The 25,140-nt window shown below is 39.7% G+C and overlaps 1 protein-coding gene across 4 annotated transcripts in view; it reads left to right on the top strand.

Annotated features, from left to right (window-relative positions):
• The window catches only part of nrxn2b (neurexin 2b), a 716,836-nt gene that overhangs the window by 13,574 nt on the left and 678,122 nt on the right, over nucleotides 1–25,140 (top strand). For 3 of the 4 annotated variants that reach the window (XM_042400577.1, XM_042400578.1, XM_042400575.1), the window contains exon 1: nucleotides 1,480–1,762. The exons of the other annotated variant lie outside the window; for it this stretch is intronic. The gene's annotated coding sequence lies outside the window, so the exon portion shown is untranslated. Of the gene's footprint in view, nucleotides 1–1,479; nucleotides 1,763–25,140 lie in introns of those variants that run through there. 4 annotated transcript variants of the gene reach the window in all.

The raw sequence follows: 25,140 nt of genomic DNA, 5'->3' as shown, positions 1-25,140 counted from the left end.
TCTCTTATATTTCCTGACCCATGTAGTGTCTTACACAGTGCATCAGAATTTTGTTATTTTATTGCCCAATTTTGTATCAATTCTGAAAGAAATTCTGGCCCCAATTCATAGGTTTGTGAAGAGAATACCCAGATGAATCCCACATGTGGGTTGAGGCTTTTCTTTCCGCTCTATCTGCCTGCCTCCTCAGTTGGCCTATCGTTACCACACCATCCCGTCCTTCATTCAAATGCTCCACTGACTGTTCTGCGTCAAATAGGCAGCCCGAGGACTCAGGGGGAAGTATCCACAGAGAGATGGGATGGTGAGCTGCAGGGTGTGGGGGCAGTTGCTCTGTTGTAGGAAGACATGTGGAGGAGAGAGGAGAATGCAGCTATCATCCATTCCTATTAGAGGAGAGAGGAGAGGGAGGAGGGCCAGTAGGGAGAGACGGGAAGGAGACAATAAGTCACAAGATGCCAAGAGGGCACAGAATATGCCTCTGGATTCAATGTGAGCAGGAACGCGTCACTCATAGTCATGTTAATAACCAAGGATGAAAAGCAGAAAGAGCAAGCACAGAGAGAAAGAGAGAGGAAAAAGAGGGACTAAATCTCGAGATAGAGACCTTTACCTCCTGTGCAGTGTTAAATGCTAAATATGTTACTGCTTACTGCAGAGCATGTCTTTCTCAACCCTTCGGGCCTTTTCCTTGCCTCTGACTCCTGAGAGGAGAGAGGAGGGGTTGGGCAGAGGACTGGGTATGCCAGAGCTAGCTGTAGGCTCCTTGCCTGCCTGAAATTGCTAAGAGATCTGTCTCCCTTTGCTTTCCCTGGTTAGCATAGTTGAATTCAGCAAATATGGCATGTGACCATTTTCTGATTTTATTCTTTTTCCTGCTGAATTTTTCTTTAGTGCACAGTGGACCTCTTAAAATATACATTGGCCCAAGTTGTGTAATGAAATTTACAAGACTGACTCTGACAAGATGGTCTAATAGCGTGGCATGGCCAGAGGTTGTATGAATAGCAGGATTATTGACAGATTTCTTTTTGTATCAGGTAACTGTAGCCTATATCCAGTACTATACCTTAGTGTGCGACTGGGAATGAAATAAAGAGACTGCCCATCCCCTGTGCATCCACTGCAAATTTTATTTCAATCTAGCCATGATTTCTTATATAAAAAAGTGATTATTTGACCTGAAAATTGTATTACAGGGAACCTATTAAAGTATTAAAAACAGTGAAGATTCAGTCTCTGGGAGGCAGGAATGTGCATCTAAAATTCCATGCACAAAAGCTTTTGATAGTCTATTTCCTTTGCACAAGTGTAACATTTCGTGTAGTGCTAGAATAAATGTCAACTGGTCTCTAAAAACAACGTGAAGCCAAGAATGACCATAGTGAGTGTTATAGCAATCTGGGTTGTAGCTGTGATAGCAGATTTGAGTAAATGTGCGGTCCCTCCCAGCCGCTCCCATAATGGTACAGTCCCGCCTTCACCTGGGGTCACGAGACAGTAGTTGGCTTGGCCCAGTTCGGCGCGTTCGTCTGTTCCAAGAAGAAGACAAATTACAAAGAAGATGAACTATGGAGGAAACGCAGCGAAGTGCTTTCAAATAATGGATATATTCGATATAAATGGACAGTAAAAGTGCGGAAGGTCAAGTGTTCGAGCAGTGTTATGCCTAAATTGCTAACCTAGCGTAATTGTTTGAAGTTGACGCGCGTACAACATGGCGCTTTTCATGGAGGTGGATATCAAAGTGCACGTAAAACTGGTGAGTGTCCATTTTACTAGTTTATTTTTATACAGTTACTTGCATTTTGTACTCAAAACCACCGAAACTGTGTTTATAGTCGGATAACAACATTTCAACTTTGAGTTTTGAGTTCGCAATTTTGTTCAACATTGACGCAGTTAACGTAAATTTGAGCAACGACAAAATACGTCGAGAGAAAAACTAGCTAAGTCGTTTCACTTGTAATTTGAATCTCATACACAGACATACTGGCTTGAATGAACAACGTCAATGCTTGTACAGTGATGTCTGATACTTTTTAGCGCCGCAAGTAGTGGAAAAAAACTTCAGCGTCGTTTTAAAACGAGGAAAACTATTTTAGTCTTTGGTCGAAGTAAGGAAACAGGTGTTTTCAATAATGGCTAATTAGACCTTTGTGCGGGTTGAAGTTGGGTGGAGCTATTACACCAAACTACAAACGTGTAAGACTCAAATAAGCCTGTGCTATCCTACTATATCATGTGGTTAAAAAAACAAAGGAAAAAAATTAACTTAAAATACCTTGCTAATGACTGTCAATCAAGCAGTCTACACAGTCCTGAGAAAGAGACATAATTAGGGAAAATAAATGATAACACGTGTGGAGGTGATTTGTGTTGTTTGGCTGTGTCAGGTGGTGGTTGTTGTTGTTTGGTGGTTTAGTGTAGTGTTAGTAGAGGTGGGAAAAAACCCCAAAGTGGTGGCCTTTATCCGAGTCATAACACACAGTGTGCTTCCATTTCATACTGGGAATCATTCTGTAAGAGTGGGTGTCAGTGTTTCTGACCGGTGGATGTTTCACTTTGACAGGAAACTCTTTGTATTATCTGGTACTTCAACTGGATTACAATACCTGAGGAGTATCCGTGTGGGATTTGTGGCTCTGAGACATACATGTCACTCACTCTTGCAGTGTGACTGCCACTTAGCACTGGATGTGATTGTTGTGGTGGCATCCTTGAGAAAGTGATAACGAAGAATCACTTTCATCCTGATTGTGTTTGTAAGTGTTATGCTGTGGTGTGTGTGTAGGCCTATATGTATTTGTAGTTTAATTTTTTTCAGGACAACTCTTTGTTTAGTCTGAACGAGGCAGTGATCATACATGCACTGTTTTGGTTAAGCTTCTCATGACAAAGTTTTAAGAAAACAGTTGTACTTAAGGAAAATGTATTTCAGCTTTCATCAGATGACTAAACTAATGCACCTACTATTGTGGGTAGGATCCCAGTCACATCACGACAGAACGAAATGCTGTAGTGTTGGTTTTGAAATAATGAGATGAGAACCCGTGACATTTCTTAAAGGTCTTGGTGTTTATGATTTTGACCTGAAATCCTCATAACGGTTCAAGATGGTTCAAGTTATATAGGGTCAAAAACAAAAAAAGGGATCGTTTGGCTGGATATGAGGTGTGAGTGTAGTTGGAGTTATCCTAGACACTTCTTCAGTGTTTCTAAAGCATTTTCAATGCCTCAAACTTAGTGGCTCAGCCGTGGTGGCTCATCAGTGATGTCATGACTGGACAAGCGACATCTTGAACATAAAACATGCCCAGTAGTGCAGAATTAAAAGGTCAATCATCTCCAGATGTGCGCTTCATTGGTTTCATTTTTGAACTCAGGGTCGTCTTACTCAGGTGTGTGTTTGTGCCTTAGTTTGCACCACCTTAATGTTCCTATGGTTTTCTGTGTGTCAGCATGGGCAATAGTAAATGTGCTCATATTTTTTCTGTGTGTGACTAAAGGTGTATGTGTTTGTGTGTGAGTATGAGTGGATGTGAGGGAGTATTCATGGATCCTAGCCTGTGGGCAGGAAACATCATCTTTCTTGTTTACAGGGAAGGGATGTCTCAGAGTGTAGGCTGCCTTTTGCAGAGCTGCTGCCCATTGGTATGTGAAGGTTTTATAATTGAATTAGCCCAGGCCTTATGGCCTAATGTTGGAGGCATGCTGAGTTCCAATGCAACACAGCTTGCTCATTATTTGTGAAAAGAGGTCAAGAAGAAATTGCATGTGTGTACTTGTTAAAGATGGGGTTGACATAGGGCAGTGTGTATTTTTGTGCATGTAAATGCAGAAGTTTGTGTTTTTGAGACCAGAATTCATATTCTTCCACCAGGTTAACTCACCTTGTCCCTGTTCCACATATGTATGTATTAGGTCTTGCTGGCTGCTAGATTCAGTGCTCTGGATGTGGCGATGACTGCTTCATCATCAGGTCCTGTGTAAATCTAGGAATGTTTAATTACTGTTGGACACATCTATCAATCAGAGCTCTTGGGGCACTTGAGGAGCCTGAAAACTGGCGTAATTTATCCATCAGAGAGTAGCTGTGTTCTTTTACAAGTATAGATATTGTGTTGAAAGCGCTGTGCATGCATTAGCATTGGTGCAATTAGCACCAACTCACACTAGTATGTAGCCACAGATCAGTGTGCACCACATATCTAATCTGTCTCCTTCTGTCTGCTTGTCTTTCTCTCTCCCTCTGTCTCTCTCTCGCTCTCACTTACACACACACACACACACACACACACACACACACACACACACACACACACACACACACACACACACACACACACAGTGCACAGCAGTTACCCACAGGTGCTACAGCTGAAAATGCATGGGCACAATCATTTATTTCAATCGGGCTTCTGTCAGTTTAGCATAGTTTAGCATAGCCACCTGAGGATTGAAGAAAAAATGTATGCAGATTTGCCATTACTCAGATATCAGCTAAACAGCACTTTGCCTCCACTGATCAACTGTGTGTGCTGCATTACATCACTCTGAGATAATATACCGCAGCCCATCCATCTAATTCCCTTACAGTTCCTTTCAGTTGCGTTTTCTGTTTTTGCAGACATCTTCTCTGTGCTTCTAGATTTGTCAGGGAATCTATGTATTTGCATGTCTCCGTTTTTGCATTTACTTATTGGCTGCTTTCACTGGCTGTCTTTTTTCCATTCGAACCTAGCGGTAGATCACACAAAATACGCTTAAGACACATTTCTGCCTGGCACAATACGGCCGCAGTAATACGTTCACTTGTAATGGCCTACAATCGGTTTGGTAGACTGTGGTTTGTAACGGTGGTTCTGTGGAGGATGTTGGCGTGTATAATGAGGATTAAATCATAGATGGGTCGGGAGCATTTCCGAGTACTGTGTCGAGACACCGCCGTGGTTTGGGTTTTAGTGCACACACACTCGCGCACTGAGGAGGCCAAGCATTAAAAGCCCCACGGCATAGCAGACAAATGTGTGTGTAAGATGTTATTGTGCATAATTTAGCAAGATGAAAGAACTGGCGTGCTCAACTCACAGTCTTTAGAGTGTAATGGGTGCCGACCCAAAAAATCACAAAATAACAAATGAAGTCGTCAGCACTCAGAAATAAGTGTATATCACTTTTTTAATGATACACAGCAGCAAAAAAACGGATGCATTTCAGCCCTAGGCTTTTCTCAGCGTTATTGAAACAATTGTGGATGTGACCCCTATTAAACAGCAGCCAGGAGCCTGCTGGTGATTACAACCAGCTGATGCAAATCAGCCAAACAGGCATCATCACAAAACTAAAACAATAAAAAGCTATTTTTATTGTTAGTGTGTAAATCAATTGGTCACCATTTGGTTGTTACAATCACATAATGTCATATATCTCCTTATGGCTTAAATTGTCTTAAATTTTCTTATTTTTCTTGTTAGTAGTAGTTTTGTGATGATGCCTGTTTGGCTGATTTGTATCAGCTGGTTGTAATCACCAGCAGGCTCCTGGCTGCTGTTTAATAGGGGTCACACCCACAATTGTTTCAGTGACACTGAAGAAAGCCTAGGGCTGAAACGCGTCTGTTTTTTTGCGGCTGTGCATCATTAAAAAGGTGATATACACTTATTTGTGCTGACGACTTCATTTGCATAATTTAGCAAGAGCAGCCTAGTAGCTGTGTGAACTGGACGTCTGCAGTTATCAAGTGAGCTCACTCATATGGAATGGATCTGCATGAGTGGGCTAATCTTACCTGTGGATTGCACATGAAAGTGTGGAATATGAGCTATATGAGGAATTATGCCTAGCTGGAGAGGAGGAAAGAGGACGGAAGGAGGAAGAGGAGGAGGAAGCGGATGGAAAGTCGGTAAAAAAATTGGCGAGACAGGAGGTTGGAGCTCATTGTCAGGGGGGCTATGTAAAGTGGAGCTTAAATTCACTGTGGTAACTGTGACTTCCACAAAAGCGCTCCATGTTAGCGGGTCCTGCAGGACAGACTGGCAGAGAAAATTGCTATCATTTGATATTCAAATAATATTCAAATATTCAAATAAAAAGCTTGTGCTTGACAGTCCCTCTGGCTTTTTCTCAACAACCGGCCTCTCCATCCTTCCCTTTCCTCCTCTTCTTCCTCTGGTTTCTCCAACTGTCTGTTGTGTATCTCCTCCCCCACTGAGCGTGTTTTAACACTCTCTTATTTCAAGGCAAATGCAGCTTGAGGGGCTTTTTGACTCTCACAGGCAGTGGCTGTGTTTAATTGTGGTGCATCCAGCAATGTGGACAAGAGACTATACACTCTGTCTCTCTCTCTCTTTGTCATCCTGTCTTTGTAGCCATTTTCTTGTTTGTCTGTATTTCCAGTTGAACTCAATTCATTCCACTGTGTTACTGACATGAATGTTAGATGAACACTATTACCAGAGCATCTAAATACAACTGAATAAAATAAAAACAAATGGCTCATAACAATAAACATCTGTTTCATTTGTATGACTGTGTGTGTGGGAGTGGTAATGAAGTAGCTGCAATGCTGTGTAGTCATTCTACAGTGATTCAGTTTGCTGTGTATGTGGTTTGGGTGTTTTTTGTTTTTTTTTATATAACGAAAAATGAATTGCATAGCTTAAATGTTCAAATAATAAATCCAAGTGAACTAGATAAGCAGTTAGCACGGCCTGCCTTGCCCCTCTATGGGCTGCGTCACCCACAGTTTAGTGCCAATGACTGATCTGTTTATATGATCTGCAGCGAGTCATTATGGCTGCCCGCCACTTGGGCGACATATCCCTCCCTGTGTGGCGTTCCCGGGGACATTCATCAAATGCCTAATGGCCAAAAACAGGGGCCAGGCCACACTCTCCTCGAGACTTGTGGTTTTGGCCAACATGTTTCCGTCTGCAGATGGAGGGAAGATGGAATGCTAATTAGAATCCAGTAGGTCCGTTTGTGTCCTTGGCGCACACCTTTTACCAGCTAATGTGCATATCAATGTCGAGAGGAAGAAACCTTACACAACAACTCTGGTTATTATGTTTTGACTTCATTTTTGACATGCACAGTGATTAAAATGAAATTTGATATTTTGATAGATTTGATATTTCAGTTTACGACAACAGGAATGGTGTAATGTCTTAAGGAAGTTTTTTTTCATGATAATGTTGATACTATTAAGATTTGTCAGAAAGAATGCATATAATATAGAGGGCTGTGCGATTATTTTATATATATCTCGTGATGAGAGAAAAACGTCTTTCATTTTATGCTCTATTGTTTATTTCGTTGTGACGCATATCACCCTCTTTACGGCAGTATTTTTCATCCTTTGGAGTCTGTCCATCTTTTGCGCGGATTTCATCGATAAATTGCCCTTCTTGGCTTTTTACTTGCAAAGCTTTTATTGCACTTAAAGTAACGGAATGAGTTTAGTTGTCATCAACTCTCCAACTCTCCACAGCTGTCTCTCCTCTGCTACGCTACACACACACGAAGGGCACAGCCCCGCCCGCACTGAGAAAGAGCTGAGGAGTGAGACAGCGACTATAAATGACAGCAAAATGCAGTAGAGACTGTCTTTATTTATGTTAGTTACCAAATTTATGTGCACTCATTTAATTTCAGCTCAGTGTGAGAGTCTCTACTGTGTTTTTCTGTCATTTATGGTTGCGCTACTCTCTTCTGCTCTCTATGGTTCACCGCGTGTGGGACTGAGTCCTCTGTGTGTGTGCTACACACACAGAGACAGTGAACCAAGTGAAATACCTGCGTTGACGACAGCTACACTCGTTACGTTACTGTAAGTGCAATAAAAGCTTCGGGAGTAACAAGCCAAAGGGGGGGTGGCAAGGACCAACTATTTATTCATTGAATTAAAATGTGCTGTATCTGGATAGGTATCGTTATCTGGATATGAAATGACCTTTATTGGGATATGAGATTTTTGTAATATCGCCCAACCCTAATGTCAACATTTGTGTGAAATATGTCAGAATCATCTCTTAGCTCAGTTTCTTGGCGTAGTCTGTTCATTCCTGGTGATATCACTAGTTTGATAGAATTACAGCAGTGTTTTACAAACAGCAAAAAGGGAGTTACAAAATAGCTGATATCACCACATCTGCACAATGCTTGACACCAAGCACGAATATGAGTGGCAGTTCAATTTTAATCACCCCTCATCAGCAGCAATCATTTAAGTAAACAGTGCACAGGGACGGGATAATTAATCATCAGTCCCTCATCCTCAATTAGTTTGCTATTGGAGAAGCGGAAGGGAATATTCCAATCGCCGAGCTGCTATAAAGGCGGGCATGTTGATGACACATCGTAGTTAAAGACTTCCACCATCCCAGGATCTAATAGGCAACATCTTGTTAGCAGTCCCTCAGTGGATAGTCTAGATGGGCTGAGAGCTGAAATTCGAGCGAGGAGAAATAAAGGGGGGAGAGAAGAAGAGATGGCAGTAGAGATAAAATGTTTATATCATATTAATTCATGTTTGTTTCTCTCAGCACTCATGCGACTGGTCTTCTTGTATAAACGGTATGTGTGTGGATGTGCACTCAAGTTGCTTTTTCATCAGAGGCAAAAAGGATGAATCAATATGGTCTGACTGCTGTGACTGCACTGCATCAGCATTTTCACAGACTGGAAACAGTGGCACCACTCCCTAAAATCGATCAGTCAATGAATTCATCAATCAGTGGTGCTATACCCAAGCCATTTAGCTTTGGTAACCTTTCAATCAGTTTAATGAGCTGTTTTTGTGTCACTGCAGTGACTGAGGTAATGCAAGGCTGACTGAAAGAATTCCATGGTGACGTCACGATTTTCCAGAAAATGATTTGCCATATTCAGCCTATTCTGTCTAATCTGATCTTTAATTAACCTGCTCCAGTATAACTAATGTGGAACATAGACTCTTATTCACAGAGGCAGTTGGACTCATCACGTGTAAGTCGATGAGCTTTCAGGCTTGTTCTCTCCTGAAGACTGGTTTCTTGGAAGAAACACGATTAAACTTCAGTCAATCACAGTCTATTGATAAAAAGAAAAGAGCAATGGGTTATTATTTTGTATTTTGCCCCCTAGTCAGATGGTATTATTTTTAAATTCATGCGCTGTTACCTGAGCCACAGAGGTAGGAAGAAGCCGTATTGATCCTATGTCAGGCAAGGAGAACACGCTGTGAGAGGGAGTAAGGGAAGGAGGCAGCAAGAGGAATACAGGAAAGACAGTGACAGAGAATATTTGAATGTAAAGATAAAGAGGAAGATAGAGTATGGTAAGAATGGCCAGGCAGGCTGGCGTGCAGCAGCTGTCAGATAAGTGCACAGGGAGCGATGGTAAGCTGTGATGAGACAGCTGAACTTTGCACTGCCTTCCCCCTAGTTCCCTTTGGTGGCACCATAGCCACTTTTTCAAAAGGCATTAGCTGTCATTCTGTGTGAACTTAAGATAAGATAAGATTAGTGTTTATTGTCTCCCTTTGGAGAAATTTGTCTTGGGCATTCAAGAGAACACAGGTGCCACAACAGCACACAGCCTCTCCATAGAGACAATATATCCATATACATGTACAATCAAACTACAGTTAACATGCAGTATCATACACAGATCCATATACACAAAAACATACACATCAAGAATATTGCATGATGCCCTACACCAAAATACAGCACAGATGTCTTAAACCAAGATATTGCACCCACCCCATCCACACACACACACACACTTCTTACTGTTCAGTGGTTTGATTGATAATGGAACTAAGGAAAATTTTATAAGGCATCAGCTCATGCTCTTTGTAAAGGATATGGTTTGGGTCACAGGTGATTCTAAGGCCCTGCCTCCTCACTGTCTCCTCAGATATCTCCTGGAGAGAAGATGGGGTCAGCATCCCAATTATATTTCCAGCCCTTCTGATCAGGTTTTTGAGTTGTGAGTTTAACAGACAGGTTACCAAACCATGTTGTGATGCCATAACGAATAATAGATTCAATGGCTGCCCGGTAGTGGTAATATTGAATCCATGGACCCTGAGCCTTCACAGAAAATGCAGACACTGACTGATTCTTGAACAAACATACTCCACTTGATGAGCCTATTGTAACTGAGAATCAAAGTGAATACCTAAATACTTGTATGTTGTTACTTGCTCAACTCTCTCCCGATTGATTAAAACTGGGCTGTAATCACCAACGGACTTAAGATGAAGATGACAACTTAGTTTGTTTTGATGTTTAACATCAGGTTGTGCCGCTCACACCACTGCACAACCTCTTCTATCTCTGACTTATGCATTAGAATGTCTGAATCTTTTGTCAGTAAACTGAGCATAGCTGTATCACCAGAAAACCTGATAATGTAGGTGTTTGTGTACTGGTTTCTACAGTCATTTGTATATAATGTGAAAAGAAGGGGGAGCTTATGCAGCCTTGAAGAGCTCCAGTAGTTGTAGCCAGTATGTCAAAGAGAGTTTAGTTGACTTTCACCTGCTGTTGTGTTCCTATGAGAAATGCATGATGTCATCTGATTATATAGGGATTCACCTCCATCTGTTTCAGCTTGTTTAAGAGGATCTGAGGGAGTATAGTATTCAATGCTGAGCTAAAGTCCATAAACATTAGTTTTGCATAAGCTGTAGGATTTTCAAGGTGCTATAGAATAAAATGAGTCGTGGTATTTGGAGCATCATCAGTGCCTCTACCATCTTTATAAGCACATTGTTAGGAGTCTAAGAGATGTTTTACCTCACTTCGTAGGTTCCCTACCATAATAAATTCAAGTAATTTCATCGCTATTGATGCCAATGCTACTGATCTAAAATCATTATCATTAACTTGGGCATCACTACTCTCCCACTATCTGTACTCAGTGCCAGTCCCCTGTGATGCTGGCTTTTAGTTAGCTGGCAGTACAACAACAAAGGATGACAGCAAGGGCTACACCAGCTCAGTTACCTCAGATGGCCTCCTGCTTCATGTCTCATCTTCCTATGGGAGTCCTCAGGTGACTCTGGCAGTTAGCAGTGTAGCAGCCACGGGAGGGAGCATTCCTCTCCGAGGATGATGGGATCATTATACCCATATTTTTCCATTGCTAATGTACAGTATTGCTCAGTTGTACTGAGCCAGCTTTTGATACAGTATAATGGTATTCTCTGAGCATTCTTTGGTTTTCCACAGATATACAGGAGAGGAATGTGGTAGTAACAACCTCGCCAGCACCCTATCAAAGTGGGCCATCACTTAACGTTTTGAAGTAATTTCTACATCTATAAATTATGGTTTGAATTGATTTGCTAGGGTTCTTTCACTAAATTTGAAGACTAGAGCATTTTGCTTGTCATTATACTTTTGCACGTGGCAAAGGCTGGAAAACGTGCGTGGTGCAGCGTACAGTTTGTGCACACACCTTTAGTGTTGTGCGCTAGGTTAAAAAAAAAAATCATGATTTGACAGACAAACATGTCCATAGGGATTTAAATTTTATACCAAGGTGGAACAAAAAGATGAAAAATAAACGTTGTGATAAATAACAGTATTTATTTTGTAGACCTGGGACAAAACTCTTATCTCCCGATTCGAAATTATCATGATACTTGGGTGCTGATTCGATTCAGAATCGATTGAATGAATAGAAAAGGGGGCACTGTTTTCAGTCTCTTGCTCCAGTGTACTATGTACCAAAACCATTCACTGGTGTCCTTACTCCACTGAAATACAATATGAAACATTACTGGCAGATAAGATAAATGGTCCATAGCCTTTTATTTTAAAAAGTTAACTGCATTCATTAATGAATGAACAAATTAATTTGAAAGTATCTTAAAGTCTCCTGTCTGTATTAGAATAACAAACTGAGGGGGAGTGCTCCGCTGTGTTGTTATTAATGTCATGTCTCCAGAAGTGGAGAGCAGCCTCTCTGCTGCACCATTAGCCCAAAAGACATCATTGTCCAAGACACTGAGTGGGTGCAGGGTTTTTGAGGTGAAAGACTGAGAACTGAGTTAATTTCTTTACCTCAGAGTTGGTTTAAGTTGTCTGTGCTGCAGTGTGTAATTATTTAGTCATTAAATCAAAAAACATGTGCAAATGCTGCATTTTTTGAAGATTAACTGAGAGTAGATTGTCCAGGGGCTGTACTGCCCTTGCAGTTGAGTTCTGCCTTTTTTGTTTCATCAACATCACATGCTGGAATTTTCAACAAAGGCAGAGGCCAGTAACACAAAGTAGGGCTGCTCAATTATGGCAAAAATCATAATCATGATTATTTTGGTTAATAATGACTTTCTTTTTGACTTTCATTTTTGCCAATTGCCAATGCCGATATATGCACATATTTTTTTTTCCAGCTGGCTGAAGAGACTATTACACATGCAATCATAGATTGTACTAATGATCAAAGACAATATATGGGAAGAGCTTAGGAAAACTGAAGTTCGGAAGCTCAGCGTTAAAACTTTAATGAACCTGCCAAGTGGGTGGAGCAGTAGTTTTCTTTGAGTTTATTAGACAGATAGGATTAATGTGTAGGATTTAATCTTTGGTCCACAGTCCGAAGCAGAGAGTGGCGATGATGCACCTAATATGCTGGTTGCCAACTGCTGTTATAAACCAAAAAGAAGAAGAAGAAAAAGTTTTTTCAAACAGAGTGGTACATCCTGTCAGCCGAGGTGTTTCCTATCTGTGCAGCTGATCACCATAGCACGACCACGGACTATTACATCCTGATGGTCCCGGTGTTTCCTCCGCAGGCTCCACTTCACTCAACTGCCCAACAGACCCGCTGCTTCTTCCCACTTTAACCTGAAATACAAACCGGGGCTCGGTGCTCTGGTTGGATCCAAACGGGGAGTCGGAGCTAGCTGGTAGTTTAGCGGAGGCTAACTGGCAAGGCTAACTGGCTGTGCTTCTCCTCGGTCATGCTGCGGCTAATGCTCCTCTAGTGTTCTGGCTAGCCCCGGCTCTCCGTTTAAATCAACCGGAGCACCGAGCCCCGGTTTGTTATTCAGGTTAAAGTGGGAAGAAGCAGCAGGTCTGTCGGGCAGCTGATCGAAGTGGAGTGTGTGGAAGAAACACCGGTTTCACTACAGGCAGATTCACTTGCTACAGTGGGCAAGGAAATAAAACCAATGAATCAATAATAATCGTCGGAAGCCAAAATTGTAAATGGAAAATAAAATTCAATTAATTACACAGCCCTAATACAAAGGCAGCCCATTTTTGAGTTAGATAGGCAGGGAAAACCCTGTATATGTTTTCAGATTGCATTCATGCACAGTTACAGTACAGTGAAATCTTTGAGTTGACAAGGCTAAAAGCTGCTATACTTTTACTTTTTGGGAAATGATGTTTGGGAAATGATGTGAGGATGCAGAATGAGAGGATGAACATCTACAGCAACAGATATGTGGTGGAAAGTGAAACACCTCAAGGGATAGTCAGTAGTCTGCTGTTGTTTTCAGTACGAATTAATATATATACACTAAGAGAACTTGAGTTGGTTTGGATATTTGTTAATCTTAATTAGCTGATAGTTGAGTGAGAGGAGGGTAGGCTAAATATCAAGCACATCTTCAGCGGTTCTGGAGTCCATTATATCAGGAGCAGAATGGTCACTTTGATTCTCTGATTTCCAGAGGAATTCCAGTCTGACAAAGACAAGAAAGAACTATATTAATCCTGATGGAAATTCTTGTGCTATCAACATGCGCAATGCAACAGAAACACAGGGTAGAGAAAGACATTACTTAGTCAAATCTAAATACTGTGAACAATAAATAAAAATAAAATAAATAAATAGAAGAAGATAAAACAGTGACAGTGTAATATAGAACAACAGAGTTGTCAGTGACAAGTTGAAAGTGACAATTTATATTGATATTAAATGATAGAATGATGGCCACAGTGCTGACAGCAGAAGAAAAACAGACAGGATGAAGATACCGCACCCTCGATATTGCACTCAATGTAGATGGTAAATTACTTATTGCACATGTTCAGTTTAAGGCCATAGAATGATTCATGATGTTACATGTTATTGTCCTTACTGAAAGGATTTTTAGGTGATCTCCCTGCAAAGGGAGGAGTTACAGAGTCTGATGGCCTCCAGCGGAAAGGATGTACCTGTACTGTTCAGCCCTGTACCAAGGGGCAGTGAGAGTCTGTGTGCTCTGATGTCCTTCTAGGGAGGCATGCAGGGGGATAGAGGGATTGTCCATGATGCTAAGAAGTTTCTGCAGCATCCTCCTCTGACACATCCACCAGAGTCTTTAGTTCCACTCCCAGAACAGAACCAGCCTTCTTAATGAGCTTGTTAAGTCTGTTGGCATCAGCTCCCTTCACCCTGCTGCCCCAGCACACTGCCCAAAGACTGGATAATATCCAAGCTCAGCACTGCTGTTACATTGAGGAGCTACAAAGCTGCAGACAAATACAAGCCTTAAATGTGTTAAATGTGGTGATGTGATTAGAAAGTAGCTACAGCATAATGAGCTGGTAGACTTGGATTGAAAGCTATATTTTTTTAATTAGATAAGTATAGGGCCCTAAGAAATCGGTTTTGATATTTTCCAGATTCCACTTTTATTTTTTCCCAAATTCCCTGTTTTCTGTTTTAATTTTTCTAAATTCTGTGTTTTACGATTTAAGCACATTTTGTCATCAGAAAGAATGTCTTATCATATGGTGGATGAATAAAATTTCAACAATTCAATAAGTATTCAAAATTTAATCATACATTAAAGGAAATTAATATATATCAATGAATTTGTAATGATGCAGCATAGCATTGCACTAATTTTTAATCAAAGAAAGTGTTTCAATACACAGTACAGTCAGACATCAGCATGAAGAAGTGAAACAGATATGTAAGCACTATGGCCTGAAGTAATCCTTCACATTGTTGTGAGTGATTGCACTGTGTGCCATAAAAAAAAATAATAATCGCAAAATAACACTGGTAAAACGAGGCTTATAGTGAAGGGATTTGAACAGCAATTTGCTCATCCTACCAGAGTCAGGGTGTAGCCACTAACCAGCTGTAGGGATGGGTATCGTTAGGATTCTATCTTTTTCTTATCCATATCCTTATCGGTCTGGTTCATACTCTTACTGGTTCATTTTTCATTACTAAAGAATTGGATTTTTTTGAATTATTATTTTAAAAATATAATAATTTCAGAACAGGATTAGAATTGATTTATATTTTAAATATAATAATATTGTTTCTAGAGCAGCAACATTAAAGTTTACACTCAATAATATCCTACTGGAAACAAATCTAAAATGTCAGTTAAATAAATATTATTCCTGATAGGCTGGGGCGGTATCTGTTTTTTTTCATAGTTTCATACCTTTCTGGTTTTCTGGTTTTTCTTCATTCCACTGGGGGATATGGTATATGACAGTATTTTTGTGTTTTTCTTTTTTTTTTTTTTTTTTTTTTTTAAAAAAACCTGTCTCTTACCTTTCATCCAGTACCACAGTACCATAGTGGAGAAACAGCTGAATAAATGTCAGGAGCAAACTTACTGAAGGCCAGCAGATAAACAACAGCTCAAACAATGAAAAGTCTTGTGAGTTTCATTCACCACAAACATAACAAGACATAACAAGATAAAATTTTCAGCAAAGTTATAAACTTTGAATTACTGCTTCTGCAGTCTTTACTTCCTGCAGAGTCAACGAGCGGATATGTGGGCAGTGCCATTCTGCCATTGCAACCCACACTGTGGTTGGAGGGGGGAATACATGCTGCCTTCAAGTGCTCCTCGTAAACTCAAGGTGTACTCAAGGTTTACTTGGAGTCTGCATTTTTGACAGTATTGAAAATCATACCTTCGAGATTTCTAAATACCGATAACAAAATGTTTTGAGTTCATATGTACATCAGTCTCATCATTATCTCCTTACTGCTGCCCCCTCTAAAGAGAGGTGTTTTTAAAAAGATCAAATGCACAAAATGACTAATGTTTTAAAATAAAATGCTCTGTTATCAACATCTGTTTTTAAAAGGTTGGCAGTTATTTTGTTCACATCTACTGGAGTCAAAGTTTTTTGTTAATATTCTTGCATTTATAAACTTTTATATTATTTGAGTGATTCTTTTTTATCACTGTTTATTTACACTTGAGTTATTTCCCCATATCAATAATCTTTCCATTTTATTCTAAATTGTGAAACTGTTATATTTTTTCTTTTAATATGTCACTTTATTAAATTTTAACATTTTTTCAGATGAGAAAGTAAACATTTAGATTACCACATGTGGTCAGTTTATCCAAATAACACCTGTTTTGAAATTTGCTTTGACATTTCTCTACTGTCTCAGAATTGTCCCACACACTATTGTTGCGTCCTAGGTGCTATTTTTACTGTCCCCAGGACAACGGGACATCCTTAAGTTCCAGCACTGGTACTTGCAGTCAGTGGAGTTGGCTGGAAAAATCGATTCATATAATCGTGATTCTTATCTTCTACAATTCTGATACAATTCACAGATCCTAAAAAATAGATTATTCTATGATGTTAATAATGTAATGCTGACAGAACAAAAAAGGCGGAACTGCACCCAGAGCAGCACCTGGGCGTTCTACAGTGTGCACACACTACAGTTGACTTGTGGTTTATCTTCATAAAAGGCAGGCGGTTGGGCCCTTTTTGAATTTAATGACTTAATAGCTTTGTGAAACAAAGGTTACGTATTTTTTGAAAACTTCATACGTCTTCACCCAGTGACTAACGTTAGCAGAGCGGAGCAGTAAACTCCAGCAGTAACAAACAAGACTGGCTGACCATACCACACTGCAGCACTTTAGAAAACTTAACGGTTTTTTCCTTTGCCCGACCAACTCTGGTCAGGCAAAGGAAATGGCTCAGTCCGCACAGCATTTTGGCAACGATGGCTTTCCACTACTAGCGGTGCAGCAGAGAGGCTGTTTTCCACTGCTGGAGACAGAACCTATATTTATAAAATTTTAAATCAAAAACTTTTCTCTTTTTTTGTTCGTCAGTTACATTCATCAAGACCAGTTTTTTTTTTTTTAAAATTGCCAGTTATGTGTCATATTGCACTTCAGTGGACAAAGTACATGAGTGAGTGATTTGACACACAGTGCACTGGACAACAAGAGTCCCTTAGCAGTCAGTGCACTATGTAGAAAGTGGTCATAAATTCAAAGATACAGTTTCCAGCCAAAACTGTCCCTCTTTTTTGGTACTGTACCTTTACCTTAGATGACTTACTGTAGGATGGGATCATTGCCTGTAGGATGTAATCACAGAGCAAAGGCAGGATTACTGATGCATTCTCAAGGTCTGATTCCTCTAATTCTTTAATTTTGGCACAGCAACTGGAGATTCATTGTTCAGCCACAAGACATTTGCACACTATATAGTGAAATTGTCATGAGCTGTCCCTGAATAGGATAGTACAAGAGGACAACGTAACAAAAGAAAAATTGGCAGAACTGTAAAATTGAACTCACTGTACACAAAGTTAAATGGTACTGTACTGTAGTACAATGCAGTAATTCCCATATGTATTGTACAGTTCGTCTCCTGTGGAAAAAAACAATCAGCATTGGAAATGGTCAGGATGGAGACTGCAGAGTGTCAAATCCCATTCATACTTATTTTAATGTTTGTAATCTGCAAAATGATGATGGTATTTTGATCTTTCTGCATCTGAGCCTAGCTGGACACTAGATATACACAAAGTAGATGGATGAAAACAAAATATTGAATCAATTTTATTCATTTATTAATGTGTAGCAGGAGGCTTGCTTGAATGCTGATGAAAAGTATTGTGATTCTAGGCCAACCCTGCCCTAAAAGAATAAAAAAGTAAATCTCCTCTCGGTCTGAGCCAATATTGAGTTTTCTACCAAACACTTGAATCTCCATCATCACTGCCACTGTGTTTCTATACAAAAAGAGATATGTGCAAATAGTTCTGTACATGTCTGTCAGTTTAAAAAAAAAAATTCAACACACAACAACAAAGCTAATAAGCTTGCCATTTCCCACCTTCTGGGGTATGTTTACATTAATACACAGACTTGTGATGGTGTTTGATGTAGGTGTGTGAATGCATATGTTTAACGAGTTCCTCTACCAGATTCAACTGCACTCTGGTAATTGATTCACAACTTTTGAAATGCAGTAGGTTGGAGAATGATGGAAGGGGGAGAGAAAGAGATAAAACACAGGATGTGTGTTGTGTATGATCTTTTGTGGTCCAGCCTATCCCAGAATGCATTTCTCACCAACCGGCAGCCAGCAATGGTGGAGATTTTGAGCCAGGCTATTGTAAGGCAGAGCTATTGTAATTTTCGCTGCAGGATTGTTAATATTTCACTTAAGTTTTTAATATTTTTTCAGTTGAGAAAGGAACCATTTAGATTCCAAATATGTGGTCAGTTTATCCAAATAAAATAATTCACTGCATCTCTCTGTCAATGTAGTTATTTTTTTGTGAGAGAAAAAAAGTGTTAGTGGAGCTTTGAGTTGAGATTATTTTGTCACAGTACAGTCTGGCAGTTGTGTTGAAGCTGAGCTGCTGCTGTCAGCAAGTACGTTGCTGTTCCAATTGCAGAATGACCGTACTGTGTCCTCCCGTCCTCGGAAGCTAGAGCCACTTAAGAGAAAGAGAGAGAGGATTAGCTTCTTCAGCTCATGAAGGAAGACATGAGGTTGCAGAGAGAGGCAGAGGAGAGGAGAGCTCAGAAAAGTAGAGAGAGAATGGACAGGCTTTTCTCCTTACTTGAGAGATCAGTTGAAAAATAAAAAATATTGAATGAATTAAAATAAAATAAGTGTTAAATACATTGTTTATTTCATTTACAGCAGTCTTTACAACTTTTTACAATATACATAATAAGCACATAAGAAGTGGAATAAAATGGTTTCTGCAGGTCCTTTTTAAAAAGTCTTAAATTCAATTTTATAAATATTACCCCCAAAGTTTGCAACAATGGGTTAGCCTAGCCTGACGACGCTAAACAGAGAACACAGAAATGTGTGGCTGCTGAGTCGCTGAGCCGCTGCCACCCCAAAGCAGTCAACCTAGGGGAAACACTGATACACTTATGTATATTTTGGTTCAGCTGAGCAAGGAGTCCCTGGTGGTGCTGCTGGACTTGGATGGGCTGCCACAATGATAAAATAAAAACTTCTGGCTCCATTTCTACTAGCTGTGTCCCAATTGTCAACTGCAGCTGTCAAGGTTGCTAGGTGACAGGAGCAGCGCTTTGTGACGCAAGGGTAAGGGCAGGAACAGCTGGTGATGCAAATAGGAAATCCTCAATAGACCAGACCATCTCATTTAACAAGACTTAGTTCGGCCTTTGTGGTCTATGAAGGGCACACCTCTGTAGACTGTGTCCTTCGAAGGATGCAGCCTCTGAACTGGGAATCAGCTACAGTCATTGTATATGAGCCAAAATGGCAGCCAGACTGCATTTTGTTGAATATATGAACAATCAGATTTTGACATGAATGTATGCTTGCTAAATTGCTGCACTTCTGCATGATATTCATATTTCATATGCCCAAAAAAGCTTGAATATTTATTAATATTTATTAATTTAATAATTAATTTGAAATAATTTAACTATGCAAATTTTGGGAATAGTATTGTATATGTTCAGAAAATGTAGATTTGTAAACTCCTTGATAATTAAACCCATCATACTTCAGCTGAGCAAGGTGCTTTTGTAGGTGTTAGAAACCGTAACTAACCCTTGACAATCTCAGAATTCAAGCAACATTCACGTCAAGTCTTTTTTTGCCCGTCACCTGTCAACTATCAATATATCAATCAGTAGTGAAATGCATGTCTTCAGTTGAAAGAGACACCAGTGGATTTATGTTTCAGCACACACTGCAAGCACAGATTAGTCCTTTAAAGAGCAAACACTGTAGTAGACAATATTAAACCCTCAGAACACTGCAGTGTATTTGATATATGAGCTGTCTGCCTTTTCCACCTCCTAGCTAATAGTAATAACATTTATTCAAACAAAATCATCCCCTTTTTTTCTCCTTTTAACCTTGGAGCTTTGTGTTGGGGCTTTCTGTGTGTTTGGAAGGCTGACAGCCTGAGCTGTTGTTGTCAGAGGCTTTGCTCTCAAATACCACTCTAAGGTTTCATTCAATCAGTCATTCTCCCTGTGTCTCAGCATGCTGTGTATCGATGTTGGTTTGTAGCCCCTCTCCCACTGTGAGCCGCTGAAGTTGATGTAGCCTTAGGGCAGAATAAGCAGCCATCCAGCTGTGGATTGATGGGGGAGAAAGACACATGTGCACATACACACAAACACACACACAAGCAACTGCAGGCTTGCTATTGATCCGATCATCTTGATGCTGACTCCAGTGTAGTGCACTCATGTCAAAAGGGCTGTGGAACACCACACAGCTACATGGGGTGCATTCAGTCAAACTGGCCACAGCTGGGTTAAGAAAGTGTAACATCACTTGAACTACTGTAATACTTCTTAGTATCCTTTGTTGGCAAGACAGTTTCTTGCCACATGGGCGCCAACATGACCGCTTGTTTCTTAAGGAATTACTCTTTGTATTTGTCTTGGTGTGTAATAATTGGGAAGTAGTCATCAGCTAAGGGGTCAGATCACCCAAATGACCAAGACCAATTTCTCTCTTACTGCAAGTTGTATATAGCCATCCACATAGTTTAAATTTTATGTGCTGAGGTATATAAGATATGTACCTTTTGTAAAAGGATTTAGTAAAATGGAGGTGAGTGCAGTTTTGTTTGTGCTGCTCAATGCATTGAAAAAATACAGTAATGTGTCCTCATAAAAATGATGTCTATAATTCTAGGTAAACCACAATGTACAACAGTTTTCATTTGGGATTGTTTCTTCAGTAGAAAGGCGAGGCACTATAAGGGATAAGTAAGAAAACATCTGTCTTTGTGATTTTGATCAACTGCCACTTGTAGTTGTATATATTGTACCTTTATTGGACTCTGAAAATATGAATGATCCCTTCTGTTTCTTTTGTTATGAAGATAAGGCTTTCATTTAACAACATCAACACATAATAGTTCCTCAACTGCTCGATAGGAAGAACACTCAGTGGGATACTGATAGGGAAGCATGCAGCACTGTGGGAAGTCATAAAAGGCCAGTGGTTCATTACCAGTCTAATGGACAAAGAGAAAAATCCTATAACCCAGTTAGAGAAGGGCTTTGTCTTTATGAACCTGCTCCCTCTTCTCTGACCAACACCTACTATCTTCATGTTGCTTTCTTCCTTCTTCTCTAGTTTTCACTTGCACTTGGATGACCATAGACAATGGTTTGACTGATATTAATGTTTTTTGGGCTATACATAGACAACCAAAATATTAATTTAGCTTTAAGTTTTAGACGAAGACAGACAAGAGTGCGTGTGCACACACACATACATGAGCTTCAACCTACACAAAAAGGCATCATCAATGACTGAGAGTGTAATGGATCCTCCTCAGGTTTCCCCCAGTGCACACATCTACATGAGCAGCGACAGAGCTGAGGAGAGGAGGGGTAAGAGACAGAAAGGGAGAGTGAAAGCTGCAGACAGGGAGAAAGAGATAAGAACTTGTAAGTACTCCTCTTTCTATTATCCAGCTAAAGCACTCATTGTTATCACTTTTGCACTTGCTCTATTGGGGCAAGACAGTGTTGTGTTTCACCCTGCAGTGAGTGTGTGTATGTATGTGTGTGTGTGTGTGTGTGTGTGTGTGTGTGTGTGTGTGTGTGTGTGTGTGTGTGTGTGTGTGTGTGTTGGGGTTTTAAGTGTTCATGATTATTTGGCAATGCCAAAGGCATTTTCTGATGATCACTTTGATGACGTTGTACCCACAACAGGCAGGTGATGAAAATAGCTTTGTGTTTTCTCTGAGGCGAAAGAGGTATTATTAACTTTGATCGCTATGTCTGGATGTTTATTTTAGGCGGAAAATTGAGTCATCAACATGGAAATGACTTAATTTTGACTTCATCCTACAGACATAACAGTACCCAGTTCAAAAGTGAACTGAGTGCAGAAAGGCTGTCCTTCTCTGTAGTTTTCTCCTCCTTTCCTCTCCTCTCCTCCCCCCTCCTCTCCCCTCCTCTCCCCTGCTCTGCTCTGCTCTGCTCTGCTCTGTAGGGTCTTGCCTTTCATCCAGAGACTGCTAGTTGGGATCATCTCATGACATTACCTATGCAGACAGGGTAATAGGACCCATGGATTGATCCTTGCTTTCCTCCATGAGGGGATCTCTAGCCAGAGGCTTAGGTTACAAAGCTGACATCATCTTTAGTACCCCCACCTCCCACAGTCATACTCCATCTACCCCACTAAACCTTCTCCTCCAGCGAGAAAAGATTTGCATGAATGCATGAACAGCTTTATGGGCCACATAACTAAAATAGATTTTTTTGAAGGATTCCCAAAATACAGTAAAAAAAAAAAAAAAAAGTAAGTTAGTTGAATTGTAAAAGAATTCACCTGGAGAATGGCCTGATGTGTCATTGGTAGCCAGAGAGCTATTAAAACACCTACTGGACTGCTCATGTTAAAGTTGTTTACAATTGAAACAGTAGTGAATAGTTAATTAGCAAAAGATTCTCAACAAGGTTAACAAATGGTAATTGCTCCTCAAGGAATGGGGATGTAGAGTAACCCAGTTTTCTCTGTTAAAAAGCTGCACCTCTATTTAATGAAAGCTGGACTGCCCACATAATCAAACACTAACAGAGTTAATTCTTTATCAATAGTGACTACCAGATCGTAAAGACAGAAACTTAATGTTAGAACATTGCTGGATAACTCCACAGTGTTTTTAAGGCCCTTTATATAAAAAAAGTTCTCTTGCTGAAGTCTTGGGGACCACTGTTTCTGCAAAGCAAAACCAGCAAAAGAAAACATTTTTCACTCTCAGAAATGCACAATACATCTGGATGAGAATAGATGTGAACACTGTGAACGGAACATTCATAGATATAAACACTAGATGCAACGTGTCATAGTGACTTGCCATTCTGATGGAACTACATGGCAACCATCTTACCTTGGTCCAGTTTTAAACTTGCTGTAATTGGAACCTATGTTGAAATCTATGTCAGTCCTTGTATTTTTCTACCAATACACCATTACTGTTTTTTTTTTTTCAAAGGAATGAGCATAACACAACAGTGCCTGTCTAGACTGAACCAAAAAAACAAAGATTCTGGTAGAATTTTGTTTATTTATAGCTCTAAGAGAACAAATCATGGTTTCAGTCATTAATCTCATAATTGTGATAATGCAGAGAAATTGCTGGAATTTTGCAAAATTGCAAGCTTGACCTCAACTGCTGATGTACAAACCTCCTTTTTCCAACTGGATTACTTTACCTGATCAACACATGGATCATTTTTTATTTGCTTTACTGAAAGGAAAATCATGTAAAGGTATGAGGTAAGCTGACAAAAAGTGATGTTAATATATGATGACTGATTGCAGGATTCCTTGCTAGATGTTGTGAACATGTAATGTTAATTGCAACTCCTTGTTCTTGAATATGTTGGGTGATTGTGTGGTTGGTTAGCGCTCTGTGTTGCTGTCAGTGGCTAATGTTACTGTTGTGTTGATTTGCTTGGACTTCATGTTTTGTGTAGATTGTAACATAGCTGGCTTGCTGGATTTGTTTTCAGATATTTAGATTTAGAAGTGAAGATGAGCACTTCTCCTTGTCATTAACATGTTGTATGTTTACACTTGATTGACAACTGCTTGGTGGTCAAATGCTATGGTAATATCAATAACGATCAGCAATAACTGACTTAGAACTCAGCTGGTCTATTACTTGGTAACTTGGCTAATGGTAAAGTTACCAAGTTTACCAACTTTTTATAGTTTTAGTTGACCCATATGTTTAAAAAAACAAAAAAAAACAAAAAACATCTACTCTATACTGATATGTGGAAAGTGATGCCAGCCTCCCTGGTCTCTTTGGTCCTTTTGTTAAAGTGGTGCTGCACAGCCAACAACCATAGTTGCTGCCAATGAGTAGTGATTGTAAACAAAATCCAGGTCAAATGGCAGACGGTTATCCCATGATTTATGATGTAATGTTGCATCTAGTGTTCTATGGAAAAATTGCTGTATCTCAAACTGCTATATGTGTATAATGTAAAAGAGGAGATTTTGAGGTGTAGAACGTTGTAAATTAGCTCTCAGTGCCTGAATACATTAGCACCTTGTTACAAACATTTGGTCATATTTGCTTGCTCCATTTCTCTGTCATTTACACAACACAGTGTCACAATATAACATGGTTTGGCCTTATGATAACATGGCTTTAGGGGAAAGTTGATTTTTCGGTTCCCTTTCTCTCACTGTGTTTGGAGATGTTGAGATTGAAGATTTGGAATCTTCCAAATAGCTGGTCAAAATCTTTTACTCACCACTAGTGATATTAAATATGAAAGGAAGATGGGACAGAATTTTAAAAGGTCAGCTGGGTAATTTCGTATCTACAAATTTAAACTACAAACATAGCAAGTGAGTGTCCCAAAAGTGTCGTCTGACATGTTCTGGATATAAATGGTGATGATGGATTCATGTATTGCACTCTTGAAGAATACTCTTGAACACCTGTGAGAAAAGCATATCTGATGAAAATATGGTTGGTATAATTGTTTTGGTCTGTATGTACAGTATGGTTCCCACTCAAATCTCTTGACTGGTAGTGTTCTTCACAGTTTTGTGTGATAACACATCAGTCATGGACATAAAATGGCAGCCAGGTATTGAAAATTATATTTAATTTTTAAACTACTTTTCAGTCATATTGTCTTTAGTTTGGAATTTGCTTATTATACAGACTAACATTTGACTGATCACAAATATGTACATCTAAATAACCTGCACCCTATACAGATAGATATAACATAATTGTGATTTAATAACTAAACAATACATTTCCAATGAAAATGTGGAAGTTTAGATGTAATATTTGACTTTGAAGCAGCAAAGTGATATCTCACACTTAATTTACAGAAAAGATGTTGCATGGATTGGCATATGCTATTTTCTGTATCAAAGATGGTGCCAAGAAAAAACA

The sequence above is a fragment of the Thunnus maccoyii genome, chromosome 22, assembly GCF_910596095.1.
Source record: "Thunnus maccoyii chromosome 22, fThuMac1.1, whole genome shotgun sequence".
Lineage (NCBI taxonomy): Eukaryota > Metazoa > Chordata > Actinopteri > Scombriformes > Scombridae > Thunnus > Thunnus maccoyii.
This window is presented reverse-complemented; position numbering and strand designations above follow the sequence as displayed.